Genomic DNA, 13,367 nt, shown 5'->3' on the forward strand with positions numbered 1-13,367 from the left:
AAGAGAGTTAATTTCTAACTCCCTTCATTCAACACCCGCGCGAGTTATTTTTTCCATGGGGAGTTAGCATTTGGGTGTTAAATTTTAACTCTCTTTATTTAACTCCCCTGGCATTAACTCCCTAATGGGTGCGACTTTTATAGAATCCCCTGGGGAGTTAAAATTTAACTCCCTTTTTTTACAGTGTAGACATAATTTTGGAATTATAATTCCAAAATTATAATAATTAATTTAATAATTAAATAATTAATAATAATAATAATAATTAATAATTAATAATAATAATTATTATTAATTTAATAATTAATTTTATTATTATAATTTCTTTAAAATTATTTGCATCATTTCAATTCTATTAACATTTTCTACAATTTTTAACTAAAATTCTACTTTCAATCAATAACATCAATTATTATTCAATTAAACATTTTCAAAAAAAAAATTAATTAATTAATTTAATTATTATTAATAATAATTTTTTAAAAATGTTTCATATAAGTTTTGATAGATTTTATACATTGGATTACCTATAAAAGATGTAATTGGTCTCATAGGGATGTTATTTTTGTGTAGTTTCGGTAGTCCATATTTTGGAGCAAGTATTTTTTTTAAAATATTTTTTATTTAAAAAAGATTTTAAGAGATTTTTTGTAAATAATTTTGAATGGAGATTGTAGGATCCGAATTTATTGTAAATAGTAGTGTCAGTTAGAAGATTAAGCGTTTTCGAAATATAATCAGTTTTTGTTATAATAACAGTTTTATTACAATACATTTATCGGCAGTGGTTACAATGATATTTTTATTTAAGTTTAACATTTTTTTTGTTTCGTTAATTTAATTAATTAAATTTTTTTGAGTGCAATTAAAATTATATTTACTAAAAATTAAATTTTGTAACCAGTAAGATACATTTTCTCTAATAGTATATTTTTAGTATCAGAGAATATTTTAGTATCTACAATCTACAAAATAATAATTATTATTATTTTATTAAAATTTAAAATGTCATCCTCGGAATTAAATAATATAATCGAAAAGCGGATATATATAGTTGCATTAGATATCGGTTTTCCACGAAGCATTGCAATATTCTTCAACAGAATTCACACAACTGCGGTCAATTTCCGACGCATGCATCAGAATTTCCGTCTGATGTTGATTATAGAGAGAAAATTAATTACAAGGTCGCGTTTGAATGTATATGTCAATTTTGTGACAAGTTATAATTATCTCGTTACACTTCCCCATTCAAAATAAGATTTTATTATCATTAATGAAACAATACCCTCTAAATTTGAAATATAATCACTTTTCAACTAATCCAACTGCACTGATTCGTTTATTATAATAATCCACTTTGAGGCAAATTAAAAAAAAACATTCCACAACTAAAAGTTTTTCCAATTATTTCCGCAATAATGAGAAAAAAATTATATATTATAAACTTTTTCCAATTTCTGATTAATGAAAAAAAATGTTAATTTTCTTTAAAAAAAATGAAATTTTAATTTCTGTAAATAAAGAGAAACTTTTATTTCTATAAATTGTAAGAAATTGTATAATTTCTGTAAATAATAAGTTTTAATCTCTATATAAAGTAATTATATGAAAAAGTAAGAAACTTGAAGGACCTGAAGGAAAATGTGAAAAACAGATTCATTAAAGAGTTTATGGAATGTCTTTTTGTATTACTAAAAAATTATACCGCAAGCATTATTTGATCAAAAGAGAAAAGGAACTTAGTCGTTTGAAACAAACGAACAATTCTTGTTACGTTTCGTTTAGGAGTTTGAAACTAGTTCACAATCGGTTACCAGACGTGAAACAAAGTTTGCGCCAATAGCAGATATTTTAGCGCCAGTGACTATATATACATATACGTATATATTCTTGATATATTCTAAACTTTATACCATTTGAGTAAAAAAAAATTCTCATTTTCTTTTTTTCTACTTTTTTACTTATTCGAGCAAAAAAAAATAATTTTTTTTCTTCTCCGGAGAGGCCTCTTTCCTCACAGGCAATTGGTCGAGAAAGGAAATCTTATCCGGTTTAAGAGAATGAGAGAAATCCATTTGAATAAAAGAAAATAAATTAAGTTTAAAGAATTCAAGAAGAGGGATCTCAACTGAATGAAAATGGAGCTTATCAATAGAAATTGTGTATATTTTCCAATCCTCTTTCGATAGTATATAGTGTGCTGTTAATTGAAATTGAAGTCTACGATACAGTCTCATTTAAAATATTGGAAAATAACAATAAACTTATATATGTTTAGCAGAATATAATGTTTCTCACTTTCATTGAACACATTAAGCCTGCCAATAAGAATAGCTTCAATAAAAGAAATTTACCTCTTAGTATTCTAAACGATAAAAAAAGTTTATGAGATTAAAAAACGTAAAAGATAAAGCAGGGTTGCCACAAAAATTAAATTTTGTACTTTCCTGACTCTTATCTGATTTTCAGACAAAATTTTCACTTTTTCCCTGACTCTAGAAAATATTCTGATTCACTTTCAAAATGATTAGATACTCAAAAAAAATTCTATTTACTTATTTCTTTAATTGTAAAATTATTCGAAAACATTAATAACTTATGTTTTAAATGAATATTTAATCATTATTATTTTTCCAAAGAAATTAAGATTTTCAAAAATTCCAAATTCAAACCTTTTTTAAATTAAACAATCATGTTTTATAACAATTAACGATGATCGAGTGATAAAATCATTATTTTATACTATAAAAATATTGTTACTGTAACTTCTTCAAAATTATTTTCATCATTTCAGTTCAATTATTATTTTCTACAATTTTTAACTAAAACTCTTCTTAAAATCAATTATTTAATTCAATAATTTCCGAAAAAGTTCTTTGAGAATTTTCAAAACCATTTGTTTACAATTCAATTTTACGTGAAATTTCGATAATTCGTAAATTCTTCAATTAAGGGCATCCGGAAAATAATACTGGTTTCGTGATAGACGTCTCATTTAAAAAGAAAAGAATATATTGAGTCGGGATTTTTTGGTAAATATAGAGAAATGCTCTGGGACCAGCGGTCCTCTCGGAATTTAGAGAAATTTTGATAAATAATTATTGAAAAAAATTGTTTAAATATACGGAAAAAAGGGGTTTTGAACGGTTCAGTATAGACGTCTCATTTTGAGAGGATAAAATATTTCGGGTTCATATTTGGAGGGGTGATAGAGGAAGACTCTCCGAGGAGCGGCCCTCTCCGTTTTTGCAATAATTTTGCGAGGAAATTATTTTATTAACGATTGAAAGTGGAGTAATTTGAGGTTAATACATTTCCCTCAGTTCAACTCGCGACCACTTCCGAGAATTGGCGCCACCTCCTTGACCACTGACACATAGATCTATTGTCTGTGTGCTCGCCGCCATATTGCCTCTCACTTTCGCCAAAAATCCAACTTTTGTAATTTCGTTTTTCAATATTTATTTCAAAAATTACTTGCAAATTTCGAGAATATTCTTTATCATCATGAATTCCCCTAATTATCATGATAAATCCGAACTAAATATCTCTCATTATTTAGGAGTGAGACGACACGCGGGAAAACACTTTTTGGGCTCGATTTTTCCCGGATGCCCTTAAATATACATTATAAAATAAAAACTTCAAATAATTTTTAAAAAAATTCAATTAAACTTTTACAAAAAAAATTAATTCTACAATAGTTAAAAGTATGCAAAAATTAAAATTTTCAAAGATTTTAATTTGAAATCTTTCATACTTCGCACTTGATAATTAATTTTAAAAAAGTAGCAAAAAGTAACTTTCAAACTAAAAACAGTAGTAAAAAATCTGTCCGCGCAAGCGCGGACACATTCTTATCCGCGCTTCGCGCGGGGGCTCGCTTCGCTCGCAAGTTTCAGCGCGCCTCGGGGCGCGCGAATATTGATCGTCGCGCTTCGCGCTCCGACGACTATTTCGCACGTCGCGCTTCGCGCGCAAATGGCTCGCTTCGCTCGCGGTGGTCTGCAATTATTGTGCATTATTTGTGTTCTTGTTTCCTATTACAGTCGAGCCGCAGAACTGCACGGTACCCCAGAAATAACCCCTCCACTTGATTTCAAACTGAACGCTGACGAACTCATCCCTACTATCTAATTCTCACGACCGTACTTGGATATTTATCCTCTGGGATTATAATTGAGTTCATAGAATTTTAAAATATACGGCACTGAATTTAGTACCGCCACCGTTCACTATGGAGTACTTAGAAACTAAAGCCAGTGTGAAGTTTGTCGACAGCGTTCAGTTTCAAAGCGTGCAGTTCGGAGGCTTGACTGTATATGTTTCATAAAACATTTTTTTTTCTTAATGTTACTACGACTTTAAGGATTACATTCTCATCACATGTTTTTGTTTGCTGATGATTGCGAGATTAAGTGGATTTAAATGTATATTTTTGGTCTTGATGATTAAAATTAAGAAGTTATTTTTAATTATACTAACTCTCTTAGCAGAAACATGATTTACAGAAGCAGCTAAAATATTCTTAAAGCGTTTGTCTCCTCCCAGATAGCACAACAATTTGCCACAAGTATGCAGCAAGTTTGCATTGCAAACTTCGAAAATTTGCATGGGAAGTTTGCAACAAATTTATGGTAAATTGGTAAATGTCCGCCTTGTGTAAAGTTTGCGGAGCAAACTTGCAGAAAACTTGCGTGGCAAGGTAAATTAAAATGTCTGCGCAGTAGTTTTCTATGATATATACCCAGGTGCGAATTTTGGTCGGCCGCCAGAGTTGGAAGGTCGGGCGCAGCTCGGCCCATCTATGGCTGCCAATAGGTCGGCAGCCAAAGTCGGGCCGACTTTGGTTACTGTTTCCACCCAAGTTTGGGCCGACTATGGGTGCCAAAGTTTAGAGAACCTAATTTTAGTTGGTCGGGCCGACTCTGGCCTGAGTCGGGCCGATGGTCGGTACAACTATGGCAGCCAGAGTTTAAAAAGGTTAATTTCTGTTGGTCGGGCCGACTTTGGCCTGAGTCGGGCCGATGGTGGGTTAAACTATGGCAGCCAGAGTTTAAAAAACCTAATTTCAATTGGTCATGCCGACTCTGGCCTGAGTCGGGCCGACGGTCGGTAAAACTATGGCAGCCAGAGTGCAAAAAACCTAATTTCACTTGGTCGGGCCGACTCTGGCCTGAGTCGGGCCGATGGTCGGCTAAACTATGGCAGCCAGAGTTTAAAAAACCTAATTTCAATTGGTCGGGCCGACTCTGGCCTGAGTCGGGCCGACGGTCGGTAAAACTATGGCAGCCAGAGTGCAAAAAACCTAATTTCACTTGGTCGGGCCGACTCTGGCCTGAGTCGGGCCGACGGTCGGTAAAACTATAGCAGCCAGAGTTTAGAGAACCTAATTTTAGTTGGCAGCCAGAGTGCAAAAACCTAATTTCACTTGGTCGGGCCGACTCTGGCCTGAGTCGGGCCGACGGTCGGTGAAACTATGGCAGCCAGAGTTTAGAGAACCTAATTTTAGTTGGTCGGGCCGACTCTGGCCTGAGTCGGGCCGATGGTCGGCTAAAGTATGGCAGCCAGAGTTTAAAAAGGTTAATTTTAGTTGGTCGGGCCGACTCTGGCCTGAGTCGGGCGGACGGTCGGTAAAACTATGGCAGCCAGAGTGCAAAAAACCTAATTTCACTTGGTCGGGCCGACTTTGGCCAGAGTCGGGCCGATGGTCAGTTTGAAGTTGCAGCTTATAAAATCATTTTTGTTCTTAGGCTTTCATGTAAGCGTAGCGTAATGGTTAGCGTGTTAGACTTCGGTGCGTTAGGTTGCGAGTTCGATTCCTGCGAGCGTTAGAAATTTTAATTTGTATTTATGTGTAAGATTGCGTTTAGTGTTAAGATGTATACAATAAATAAATAAATAATGAATAATAATAATTAATAATAATAATTAATAATTTTTTGCAATCGGTCGGCCGACTTTTGGCTGCCAAGGTCGGCACGACCAAGGTTGCCAAAGTGAATCCGACCTTCTTTCTCATGGTCGGCAAAACTTTGGCACCCCTGGTCGGTCCGACTTTGGCAGCCATAGTCGGCCCGACCATGTCAGCCACTGGACGGCGGGTGTTACAATTCGCTAGTTCGGCCGACCTTTGGCTGCCAAGGTCGGCACGACTATCCACTTGGTCGGCGCGACCATGGCCCGACCAACTTTTCGCACCTGGGTAGAGCTGCGCACTACATTTTGTCACCTTCCCCTAGAGGGAAGGCAACATTTGACAAAATATGTACATTTTGAATACAAAAAGATTTTTTTTTAAATTTTTAAAGTTTTCAGAAAGTTTGTTGCAAGTTTGTTACAACTTTTCTGAAAGTTTTCTGTGAAAACTTGTAGCAAGTTTGCACCGCAAACTTCACACAAGGCGGACATTTGACAATTTTTAAAAAACGAACGTCCCTATATTACTCTTACTTTTTTTCTACAATGAACGTACACTTCGTCGGAAGTCGGACTTCCGAATCACTTTACTCATTGTAAGAGCGACTTCTTTTTTGGTTTGTGTTCTTAAAAATGTGTTACATCAAACGTTAACGTTTGTGATTATCGCAGAACTTAATTTCTTACGGTTTCTAGGTGCAGTGCTGCTATTCACACTATTTATTTCACATTTCCGCTGTCAGATAACTTAAAAGCTCAGGCGGTCCACTCTAGGTGACATTACCCTACATAATAATTTATTAAATACATTATATGTTATTTTGAGCTTAAACAAATTCACTTAGACATTTTAAAAAAATCGCCATTTCCAATGCCACACAAATATTTGAATAACTTATAAAATAGTAAACGTTTTTTTCTTCTTTTATTTTAAAGGTCATTTTCAACAGTATGAGAATTACTTAGCAAAAGTCAATTTTCCACTAAATCTAATACCTTCTCATGTGATGAGAATGTAAAAAACCATTTCCAACAAGATAGGACCAAAAATTGAAATGTAAAAAACGGTCACATCAGACCAACTGTGTTAAAAAAAATTTCATTGATTTTCTAAAATGTTAAAACTTTTATGAATATATTTTAGTTATAACATTTTACAAAATCAATAAAAAAATTTTAACCCAGTTAAGCTGGCCTGATCGAAAAACTTAAAAAAAATTAAGTTTCTATGAAAGAATGTTTTAGGGAAAAGTTGTTTGTATTTTTCTAATTTAAAGTAATATAAAATTAAAAATGTTGAAATTTGAAAAAATTGAATTTTCAAAATTTTGAAACTACTGTAGTTTGTGTAGTTTTCGACGAAAATGGATAGCTAACGAACTTGATCTGTATTTTAACACTAACTTTGTGCATGCAAAGTTGCAAGTAGTTGCAATAAGTTTTTCAAGATTTATTGTAGGGACACCATTGTGTCTACAGACAGACACGAAGACAGACTATGTTTTTCGGATTCAGGGGACCCAAAAACGTCGAGATTTCATGAAATTAGCGAAAGTCAATTTTCTACCAAAACTAATACTTTCTCATGTGATGAGAATGTAAAAATATTTCGTTGTGGAATGAACTTAGTTAGCAGAGACTACTTACGTATCAGAAACGACATATATCTTTTAAACCATTAAAATATTTACTTGTCTTAAAGTTACTACGACTTTAAGGTTTACATTCTCATCAAATATAATCAAAAATTTTTAAATTATTATTAATTTTGTGCTTATTAAGTAGAAAATTAATTATTATTGTTTATATTATCAAAATTTTAATATTTTTTGCAAGAACTGAATTATTTTTATATAAATAATAATCCAAAATTTTAATAAAATTTCACGAAAGAATTAAATTATTTTTTAAATAGTAAAATTTTTCACAAGAATTCAAATATTTTTACAAATATAGTAAAATTCTTTGCAGGAATTCAATTATTTTCAAAACAATTTTAATTGAATTCCTCGGCAGAATTAAAATATTTTTAGGGTTCCGTACACCTACGGTGTATTGGCGGAACCCTATTGGTGAGACTCTGTTGTCCGTAGCCAAATCGTGCCCCCCCCCCCCCTAGCGGCTAAACTATTTGACCTAAAGAGCTCAAATTTGGTCCAGATATGTATTTTCACACGTAGATTACAGGAAAAATATAGCGAATGTGATTGGACGTGATGGTCACAGCGTTGTCAAGGAAATAACAAGATTTTTTGCCAAAAATGCATAAAAAGTGACCATTCCCCCCCCCCCCCTTAACTTCTAAACTATTCGACATGGAGAGCTGAAATTTTGCATGTTGGTGTATTTTTACTCGAATATTACAGGAAAAATATAGAGAACTTGATATGTAATGATGGCCATAGCGTTGTCAAGGAAAAACTAAAAAAATTTAAAAAAAAAATTTTTTTTCTCTAACTTTTACATTATTTGACCTAATGAGCTGAAAATTGGTATCCTAGTGTATTATTACAGTCTGACGACAAAAAATTTATTTAAGAAACTTTTTGAAAAAAAATCAAAAAAAATTTTTTTTTAATTGTTTTTTCAAAAAAAAAAAATTTTTTTAATTTTTTTTTTAGTTTAAACACGTGGCATTAAATATTTTAAGGAAGAGAGTGAAATTTTAAGAGAATAAATGAGAGATTGTTTTCTGACTTTAATTTCTTAACTAAAAAAAAAAAAATTGGACAAGTGCGAGTTGTACTCGCACTGCAATGGCGGGTTCCGTACACAAATATTAAAACAATACTTGCAACATTTATCGGTAATTGATAGAATTAAAATAAACAATTAAAAAAATATATTAAAATCATTTGATAAAAAAAATAACTAAAAAAAATTAAACTATTGTATATCTAATATTGTAAACAATAATAAGCAGAGGAACTATAATTTTGAAAATTTTGTTCCTCTGCTTATTATTGTTTACAATATTAGATATATACAATACTTTAATTTTTTTAGTTATTTTTTTTATCAAATGATTTTAATATATTTTTTTAATTGTTTATTTTAATTCTATCAATTACCGATAAATGTTGCAATTGTTTTAATATTTGTGTACGGAACCCGCCATTGCAGTGCGAGTACAACTCGCACTTGTCCAATTTTTTTTTTAATGTTTTGGCTAATGCTTCACTCACTATAAATCTCAATTTTTTGCACTTTTTTGGGAAAAAAATTCATAACTTTTTTGTTTTTTGTTGTACAAAAAAGTATCCAAAGGAAAAGTTGTTTGTTTTTGCTCAAAATTTAAAAAAAAAATATATATATTTTTTTGAAAATTGTAGAAAATAGAAAATTTTGAAAATTTCAAAATTTCAAAAAAATTCATAACTTTTTTGTTTTTTGTTGTAAAAAAAAGTATTCAAAGGAAAAGTGGTTTGTTTTTGGTCAAAATTTAGGGGAAAAAAATGAAAAAAATATTTTTTTGAAAATTGTAGAAAATAGAAAATTTTGAAAATTTAAAAGTTTTGTATTTTTGTTGTTTTTCGACAAAATGAGCTGTCCAACGAACTCAGGCTTCATTTTTATGGAATATAAAAGTGCCCAAAATTGCAAATCGATTCATAAAAGTTTATTCGAGTTATCGTGGAGACAAATTTTTCCACAGACAGACTACAGACATACAGACAGACAGACGGACAGACACTTCTCTAAAAACCACTTTTTTGGAATCAGAGGGTCATGAAACGTAAAGATTTACCAAAATTAGACATTGCTTAAAATCGCACAAATCCAAGACTTTCTCATTTTTGATGAGAATGTAAAAAAGTAGCTGACGAAAAATTAAACTTGACGACCAAAAAAAAACTCGTTTTAGACACTTCACAAAACTGACAAAAAATCCATTCCATATTTTTTATTTTCCTGACTTTTTCCTAATTTTTATCAAAAATATTTACTTCTTTCTTATCCTGCTAATAAATTGAATTCTTGCAACGAATTTTATTATTTATGAAAGAATTTAAATATTTATACAAAATAATTTAATTCATGCGAAGAATTTGTTAAAAATTTTTAAGTACCTAATATTGATTTCTTTCGACTAATTTTATGCAAATTCTAATTTAAATAATTGAATTGAACTCTATTTGGAAATTTTATAAAAATAGTTAATATTGAAAATCATTGAATTGCAAAAAGTTTTTAAAAATAATTAAATTTTATAAATAATTCAATTAAAATTGTTGACAATAATTGAATTCTTACGAACGATTTTATTAGAATTTTTTAAAATAATTGAATTTCCAAGAAGAAATTTATTACTTTTAAAAATAATTGAATTCTTGTGATGAATATTGTTTTTTATAAAAGTAATTGAATTTTGCAAAGAATTTTATTAAAATGCCTCAAAATAATAGAATTATTAAGAATAATTTTGTTATTTATCTTTAATAATTGAATTCTTTTGAAGAATTATTTATGTAAATGATTGAATTCTTGGGAAGAATTTTATTAATATCCAAAAGAATAACTGAATTATTTCAAAAAAATGTAATTAAAATTTAATTTTAAATAATTGATTTCTTTCGAACGATTTTATTAAAATATTTGAAATTGGATTCCTGTGAAAAATTGTAATATTTTTGTAAATAATTTTTTATGCAAACATTTTTTTAAATAATTGATTTTTTCGAGGAATTGAAAGTAAATTTTTTAGAATAATTACATTTTTTCGAGCAATTCTTGTAAACTTTAAAAAAATAATTGAAATTCTGCGATAAATTTTATTATTTATAAAAATAATTGAGTAGTTGTTGAATTTAATTAAAATTTTCAAAAATAATTGAATTCCTGAGAAGAATTTTATTATTTATGCAAATAATAAAATTATTGAGAAAAGTTTTATTAAAATGTTCAAAAAGAATTGAATTTTTGTGAAAAATTTTATTATTTTTGAAAATAATTGAATTCTTCATAAGAATTTTATAGACATTGTTTTAAATAATTACTTTTTTTCAAAATATAATAAATATTATTAAAATTTAAAATTTTATTTTAAATAATTGGATTTTTCGATTAATTATTAATTTAAAGTAGTATCAAAAATATTTATGAAAATAATTGAATTCTTGCTTAGAATTTTATCAAAAATTTTTTTAAAAAAATTTAATTTCCATGGAAAATGTTATTATTAGTGAAAGTATTTGAATTATTGTGAAGAATTGTATAAAAATTTTGTTAAGTAATTGATTTTTTCGAAATATTTTTGAAAATGCTATTCTAAATTAATTGAATTCCTGTGAAAATTTTATTATTTATGAAAATAATTGAATTTTGGATGAATTTTATCAATTTCTTCTTAATTAATTGAATTCTTTTGCGAAACTTTATGAAAATACTAGATATTGAAAATAATTGAATTTCGAATATTTTTTGAAAATAACTGAATCGTTTTAAGGAATTTTAAATATAATAATCAGTGGAAAATTTCACTGATTTCAATTTAGTGGACGAGTTTTCTTTAATTCATCAGTGTAAATTTACTGAGAATTAGAGCTGTGCAAAATAATTCGAACCGAACTGTTCGAATTTTTTCGCCTAGTTCGAATGTCGAAAATTCGACATTTCGGCGCCCCAAAACCGAACAAAACTCGGTTCGGTTCGAATTTTGCACAGCTCGACTGAGAATCAGTAAAAACGACTGATTGTCAGTAAAATTCCACTGATTCGTCAAAGAAAACTCGTCCACTGAATTGAAATCAATGAAATTTTCACTGATTCATATTTAGAGAGTAATGAATTATTATCTAAAAGTTCAACTTAAATTTACGGAAATTCATTTTTTATCAAATCAATTTTTATTAGAAAATTCTACGAGAATTCAATTATTCAAATACAAAAATGAATAATTTATTGAATAAGTGAATGTTTTTTAAAATTCAATTCCCATAAAGAATTTTATCAACAAATTTTTAAATAATTGAATTCTACTGACGAATTTTAATAAAATTATTAAGAAACAAAGAAATAATGCATAATAACATTAATCATATTTTTAGATTAATAAAAATATTTTTGAATTATTAGAAAAATAAAGGTAATATTATTAAATTAAAAAATAGTAAAAAATAAAGAAGTATAATATTATCTATCAAAAATACATAAAAAAACAAAAGCATGCACAAAAGTCTAACTTCAAGTGTGGACAGACTGGACAGAATATGACGATTATTATAGTTAAAAATAAAATTCCAAACCTGTGGCAGCCCTGAAAAAAAATATATAAAAGATACTTTTCTATTCAATCCAAGGTGATAAAAAAAATACGATCGAATAATAATAAATTGAGAATTCTAATTGGAATGTACAAGTAATAACTTCATTATATTGTACAGTTTAGCGCGATATTTACGTTTTGTAGGGTACTTCCTAAAGATTAGAGAAGCTCCAGTTTCATTCTTTATATTTAGCATCGTTCAAAGCACACCTGGGTTATCTTTTGCGATTATACGTTCCTTCACATGTCTACCTATCGTGTAACAATGCCCTATCAGTGAACTAATAGCTATTGAGTGTTTAGTTATTCTCACATGAGATCAATATATGAAAACATAAAACGGTTTTTCTATCCTTTCAGGTCAATTACGTCTATCATAATTAAAAAAAAAAGTATATATATAGTTCCACTGTTATTGTCTAGACGATTATAGCCTACAATAATCATATGACTGCATTTTACATGAACATACTTATTTCATCTTCAAAGCAAAATCAATAGATTCTTTACACTACCGACAATTCTCAATTGACAACATTGAAACAAATTAATACCTTGTACGAACTACAAAAAATCTTCTAAAATTTTGAAAGTTCATAAAACCTAACCTTTAGATGCTTAAAAAATAAAAATTATATACGGTAATTATTATTCAATGTTAATAATTGAAATTTGTATTATTTTGCTGTTTCGTTTTCTGACCACAAAACTAATTTTTAGTCTAAATATTTTTTACACCTTTTTTCAATTCCACTAATTGGAATTGAAAATTCATTGCCTTTTTCTAGTATGATCATAAAATTAATCTTTAAGTTTAACACAGTTTTTCAAAAAAAGGCCTCTTTGGAATATGAGAATATTTTTCTATTCTGAAATTCTTTCTTCTAGTGAATATAAAACGTACTTTTAATCTTTAACCTCTGGCTTCTCGAAATGTGCAAATATTTCAATTTCCATGTTGAATTTTCATCCTGAAAACAGAGAATTTCAAATGAACCTTTGTCCTCTCAATAAACAGAATCTCTTATTGAAACTTCTACTTTAGCAATACTGAAGCTGCATTAGTCTGCATCGAACTTTCCAAGGAACGTCGAAAAAGTTTTCAGAATTAAATTTTCAAACTAATATCCAATATTGATAGAAAGTATAATCTGAAACATTACTTCAATACAAAGACGCT

At 29.1% G+C, this 13,367-nt stretch overlaps 1 protein-coding gene and 1 long non-coding RNA gene across 3 annotated transcripts in view; one reads left to right on the forward strand and one right to left on the reverse strand.

Moving 5' to 3' along the window:
* The window catches only part of LOC122498021 (cationic amino acid transporter 3), a 135,757-nt gene that overhangs the window by 82,021 nt on the left and 40,369 nt on the right, over positions 1 to 13,367 (forward strand). The window lies entirely within an intron of this gene.
* The window catches only part of LOC122498025, a 114,135-nt gene that overhangs the window by 52,883 nt on the left and 47,885 nt on the right, over positions 1 to 13,367 (reverse strand). The gene's annotated exons all lie outside the window — the stretch shown is intronic.

The sequence above is a fragment of the Leptopilina heterotoma genome, unplaced genomic scaffold, assembly GCF_015476425.1.
Source record: "Leptopilina heterotoma isolate Lh14 unplaced genomic scaffold, ASM1547642v1 Lhet_14, whole genome shotgun sequence".
NCBI classification, from domain to species: domain Eukaryota; kingdom Metazoa; phylum Arthropoda; class Insecta; order Hymenoptera; family Figitidae; genus Leptopilina; species Leptopilina heterotoma.